Genomic DNA, 5,929 nt, shown 5'->3' on the forward strand with positions numbered 1-5,929 from the left:
ATATAAAATCAACCGAGTGTCCGTTTGGGACGTTCTTTATATGGTTGGAAAGATATTTGAGTCTATTACAATCTATCTTTGAACTTGAAAAGCTAAATAAAATGCAGAGTGGTCAAATGAGTCGATTTCAGTAGCTATGCAGTGCTGCACAAAAAAATAAATAAATAAAATAAGCTTTCTAATACAAGTAAAAGTAGACGTTTGAACATAAACGATTTAAACATAAATGGTTGTGTCAAGAAATCAGACTATATCTTCAAATTCTCCAAATATAACCATAATACAAACTCTATATGTTCTTATTATAAAGATTTGAAGAACAAAGATTACTTATATGATTGAGAAGAAATACAAGAACTCAATGTAACAGAATAATATCAGGTTTCATTCAAGATATGAAACCCTAACAGAGAGAATCGCCTAACCAATTTTTTGAGAGAAATAAGATTGACGACTAACTTCTTTTTCCAACTCTAAAAGCTTATATTCCAGCTGGTCTCTAAACTCCAGCCCATCAGCCCGTCTCCAGCCCATCAGCCCGATAGTCAACCGAAGTCTAATGGCCCAACTCATTTAAAACACCATCACATGAAAAAAAAATAAACAACCAAATATTAAACCAATATCATATAACTTAAGAATATAAATTGGATATAAAATTGACAATTAATCCACATCTTTTAACACCCCCCCTTTAATTTTAATATCCAAACACATTATATAACACAAGCTTTTTAACCATTTCATTATGCTGACTTACTGATAGTCCTTTCGTAAAAATGTCCACGGGTTGATTTTCAGATTTTATCGGAAGAGCCTTGACTACACCAACTGTAATTCTTTCACGCAAATAAAACAAATCAACCTCAAAATGTTTTGTTCTTTCATGAAATGCAGGATTAGCTGCTATTGACAACGCAACAGAGTTGTCACCAAATAACGATATAGGTAGCTTCACAACCACTTTAAACTCCTTCAACAGATTAATCAACCAAATAATCTCACCGGTACAAGAGCACATAGCCCTATACTCTGCTTCAGCCGAGGATCTGGACACTGTAAGTTGTTTTTTACTTTTGCAAGTAACAAGCGAGTTACCCAGAAAAACACAGAACCCAGTAACTGAGCGCCTAGTATCCAAACATTTAGCCCAGTCCGAGTCTGCATATGCTGTTAGCTCAAAAGAATCACCCTTCTTAAATAACACTCCTAGCCCAGGAGCCTTTTTCAAATATTTAAGAAGTCTCAAAGCAACTTTTAAATGAGCATTAGTGGGTGCATGCATATACTGGCTTAAAAACTGAACTGCATAACTAATATCAGGACGTGTATGGGAAAGATAAATCAACTTCCCAATTAATTTTTGATAGCCAGTTATATTACTTAAAACTAAACTATCACTAAGACATTGACTCATAACAATATGATTCTGTTCGATATGACTATTAACCGGTTTGCATCCAGTCATGCCATACTCGGCTAATAGTTCCAAACAGTATTTTCTTTAAGACAAACAAACACCATTATCATTTTTAACAACTTTAATTCCCAAAAAATATTTAAGAATTCCCAAATCTTTAATTAGGAAATTAGACTTGAGGGAATGTAAGGCCCCGAATCCTACAGTTGGTAATCATATCCAAAATTCACAAAAATTTAAAACCAAACCAATTCATCTTATTAAAATCGTTTCAGAGTACTAAACAGCGGAAAGTCAAAAACAGTTCATTCCATTAAAATAACCAATTTAGAGTATGATTCAGCGGAAAATCATAATTATTAAAACAAGTTCCCAAAACCCGGGAATTATGCCCAAAACCAATTGTCAATGTATTTGATAAAACTTTGAAAGAAAAATGTTCATTATTAAAACTTCCGACTGAGTATGCACTCCACCGTCCAAGTAGCTTCGAGCACGTCCAAGCGGTAAGCATCTTTCTCCCAACCTGAAACTCTCACTAATATACACACAAAGTCAGCTTGAGCTGAGTGAGTTCAAGTTTTAATAATTGCCATTTAAATAAATCATTCCAAGAGTTTTAAAATAAAACGGGATACAATAGTTAGGCCATCATCAACAATAAGTAGTCATACTTATATATCTATATAGTTATATCCCCATGCTTAACATCCAAGTAATAACATTAGGGTCGAGCACACGTACAACCCAAACACGTAATATCCAAGCAATAACATCAGGGTCGAGCACACATACAACCCAAACACGTATCATCTCATCTGATGGTAATCATGCCACACGAGCCTCCCCCCTTACGGGCTTTTCAGGGCCCACCACAGGATTTAAGAACCTGAGTAGTATAATTTGGCCCGGCCAAGATCACCATCCATCCGCATGCAAACACAAAGTAGTCATACGCAAACATCCTTAGTCGATAACGACTAATTAACATCGCCAATTATTGGCCATAAAATAACGCATGTATAAACAAGCGTATATATATATGTATATATATATATCATCCTAAATATATCATCATGAAAGTAAGCCTGTGGTCATAATGTAACACCTGCATACGCATTCATAAATATCATCTCATGACATACTTCAATACGAGTAAGCCTATATCCTTGAGTCTAGACCATAAGTAATGTCTATAACCTTATAAAATATATAACCATAAACGAGCCTCAAATATTCTAAGGCATGGAATATAATTTACCCATATTTTCATGAACCCACAAACACAATTAAGGCCATATAAAACCATCCAATTAGTTTAAACGAGTATAGTCGGATAAAATTGTAATATAATGTGTATGCTAGCCCAAAACGTGAAAAGAGTAAAAAGGGGCATCATAAACTCACCTGACACGAGGCACATAATCAGAACGGGCTAGAGGACCCTTAAGTACTCCCACAACTCAAAAGCCTGCCAGATTACGAACAATAATTACTAGTGGTACCGAATCGACTAGTTTACCCTACGAGATGTTCTAACATGGTTCGAGTTACCTAAAGCCTCGACCCCATCAAACTCAATCATAACAGCCTACGGGGCCTTACATTTACCAACACGACCCTTAGATACTCCCGGGAATAAAGAATTCCTAAATTACCCCCGGAAGCACTAGGTGATACTAACACGCGCGTTTAAGAGTTGTTTAGGCACTTAACATCCAAATCAACCCCATGTGGACCAAATTTAATAAAATCACAGCCAACAAGTCCACACGACTCTATACGAGTTGGATGGGTCGGTAACTCGCAAACACAACGCACCAACTATCAAATAAACGCGAATTTGCATTGTGCCGACCCGTTTGTTTGAGTAACCGACAACCAATTCAGCCCCAATACTTTACAAAAATCATTTTTCCACAGCCCGTATATCAAACCGAAGTTACAAAAACTGAATTGGTTGTTAGTTCTCTCAAACAACGCGCTAGACGCAACAATTGACAAACTAGACAACCGAAACCTAGTTTTCACTTCATCAACAATTGACCAATCTAACGAACGCCAAAAATTATGATACTAAAGTATGACATACAAGACATACCTAGGTAGATGATAGAGCAAGAACTTCAATTAAAACAGCCCCGAAAGGACCTCAATTGGTCAGCCACCGGTTAAGTCCAAAACCGAAAGAATTGATCAATGTCGAGAATAAGGAGCAAATTTTAGCATTAAAGGATGTATTTTATTACATAGGAAAACCATAGAAATAAATTATGAAATTTTTACCAGAGTTGTATAAATGTCTTAAGTTTATTAAAATATTTTTATTTTATTTTTCTAGTGCACATAAAAATCTTGAAAATTCCTCCAACGCAAAAGGGTATGTGCAACTATCTCAGTGCGCAACAGAATGGTTTTCTTTTTATAAAAATATTACCCAACCAAATTAAACGATTCAAATTGGGTTTGATTCCTAACTCAAAATATTAAGTTCCAGAAGTGGAACCAACCAATTTAGACTTGTCGAAAAAGAGTTATGATGTCGGGAAGACAGACCAGAATCCGTCATCCTGCATCAGCTTTGACACTCAATCTTATAAAATCATAAAAACCATTCAAATCTCATCCAAAAATTACATATTATACCTTTCTGGAAACTACACTCAAAGTAGAACAACATAGAAATGCGAATAGATCAAAAACAATAAATTTTCATTGAGTTACAGACCAAACAATAAACGAGTACGAATATGTCAGAAACTGTTATAATCAAAACTCAACCTTAACATGTTCAACCAAGGGTTTAATAGTGAAAAAGACTTGCATGGACGTTAGACTAACCTTGAATTGAAGTTTTTCACATAGAACTTGGCTGGAAAAAGAACAAAACGGGGTGGGGGCTGCTGTAGCTGGTCCGATTGGCTAAAGAGAGGAGGAGGGTGTTAGGGTTTTGTGATATAACATAAATGTTACATTCTGGCCCTCCTAATTGTGAATTTGAGATGACTTGAACCACAAACTACTTATATGGACTTTTACGAATTACCAGGAAGCCTCTCGAATTGGAAAATTTAATCCCGATTAACATGAAAACTTATATAGGCACATAAACCAATTAACGAAAATTTTCCGGGCGTTACAGGGAATTCTTAGTGGCCTCAATAGCGTTGACATCACTACAGGTTATAACAATATCATCAACATAAACAAGTAAGGCTATGAAAACAGAATTTTCAGATTTAATAAACAAAGAGTAATCACAAATAGACTGTACAAAACCCATTTTTAATAAAGCATCAACAAGTTTTTGGTTCCACATACGAGGGGCTTGCTTTAAGACATATAAGGATTTTAACAATTTACAAACTCTAGTATCCTCTTTTGTATAATACACATCAGGTAAAGTCATATACACATCTTCATGTAATTCTTCATATAAAAAAGCATTATTAACATCTAATTGAAAAAAAGGCCAATTGTTTTCAACAACTAAGCTAATAATACACCTAACAGTCACCATTTTGACAACAGGCGAAAACGTCTCATCAAAATCTATTCCTTCTCTTTGACTATAACCTTTAGCCACTAATCTGGCTTTATACCTATCAATTTCCCCATTTGCCTTATATTTTATTTTGTATATCCACTTACAGCCAATTGGCTTTCTATTGTTTGGTAACTCTACAAGTTCCCATGTATTATTCCTATATAAAGCATTCATCTCATCATTCATAGCATTTATCCAGTTCAAATCAGTTTTAGCCTCAAAATAGTTTTTAGGTTCTACACTTTTATTTAAGCTAGACACAAAAGACATATTTTCAAAAGATAAATTTGAGTAAATAAGTACTCTTTCTAAGCCATACTTTACTTTTCCTTCAACAATGAAGTCATCCAGTTTCTTTGGAAACAAAGTATTTCTACCAGACCTCCTAAGAGGCAGTTGACTACCGGTTCCCTCAGATGAGTTGACATTATCATTTTCAACCCTAGAATGATCTACCTCGCTAGAACCCTCATTAGAACTAATTGACTCAGAACCACCTAAACCATCCTCAGTCCTAAAGTTGCTACTAGGTGGCTGATCAACTCTAGGTTGCTCAATGTTCACCCTCATATCATCATTGGGATTAGGGATATTTAAAAAACTATTGGATGATTCTTCTTCAAACATATCAAAAAAATTTAAGTGATTTTCTAAACTATTATCACAAGAAACAAAATTTTTTAGTAAAAAACTTTCTTAAAAAGAATATTCTCATAAAATTTTACGTCCCTTGAAAAAATAATTTTCTTATTATCTAAACTCCACAATTTATATCCTTTTTTATTAATAGAATAGCCTATAAAAAGACATTTTTCAGATCTAGATTCAAACTTATGGGAAGTATTCAAAATAGTACTAAAACACAAGCATCCAAAGTTTCTTAGATGATTTAATGAGGTTTGGAACCAAACAGAGATTCATATGGGGTTTTACCTTTTAAAACAGAGGAAGGAGTCCTATTA

At 34.5% G+C, this 5,929-nt stretch overlaps 1 long non-coding RNA gene across 1 annotated transcript; it reads right to left on the bottom strand.

Moving 5' to 3' along the window:
- Positions 1–821: 821 nt before the first annotated feature.
- Positions 822–5,610, bottom strand: LOC143549565 (uncharacterized). The gene is made up of 3 exons (XR_013138155.1): positions 4,815–5,610; positions 1,144–1,479; positions 822–1,073 (listed from the first exon to the last, which is right to left on the bottom strand). It is a non-coding gene; the product is annotated as an uncharacterized LOC143549565 (long non-coding RNA).
- Between the last annotated feature and the right edge of the window lie 319 nt (positions 5,611–5,929).

Source organism: Bidens hawaiensis, unplaced genomic scaffold, assembly GCF_021521415.1.
Source record: "Bidens hawaiensis isolate Kalapana, Puna unplaced genomic scaffold, B.hawaiensis_p1.1 tig00015699_1, whole genome shotgun sequence".
Lineage (NCBI taxonomy): Eukaryota > Viridiplantae > Streptophyta > Magnoliopsida > Asterales > Asteraceae > Bidens > Bidens hawaiensis.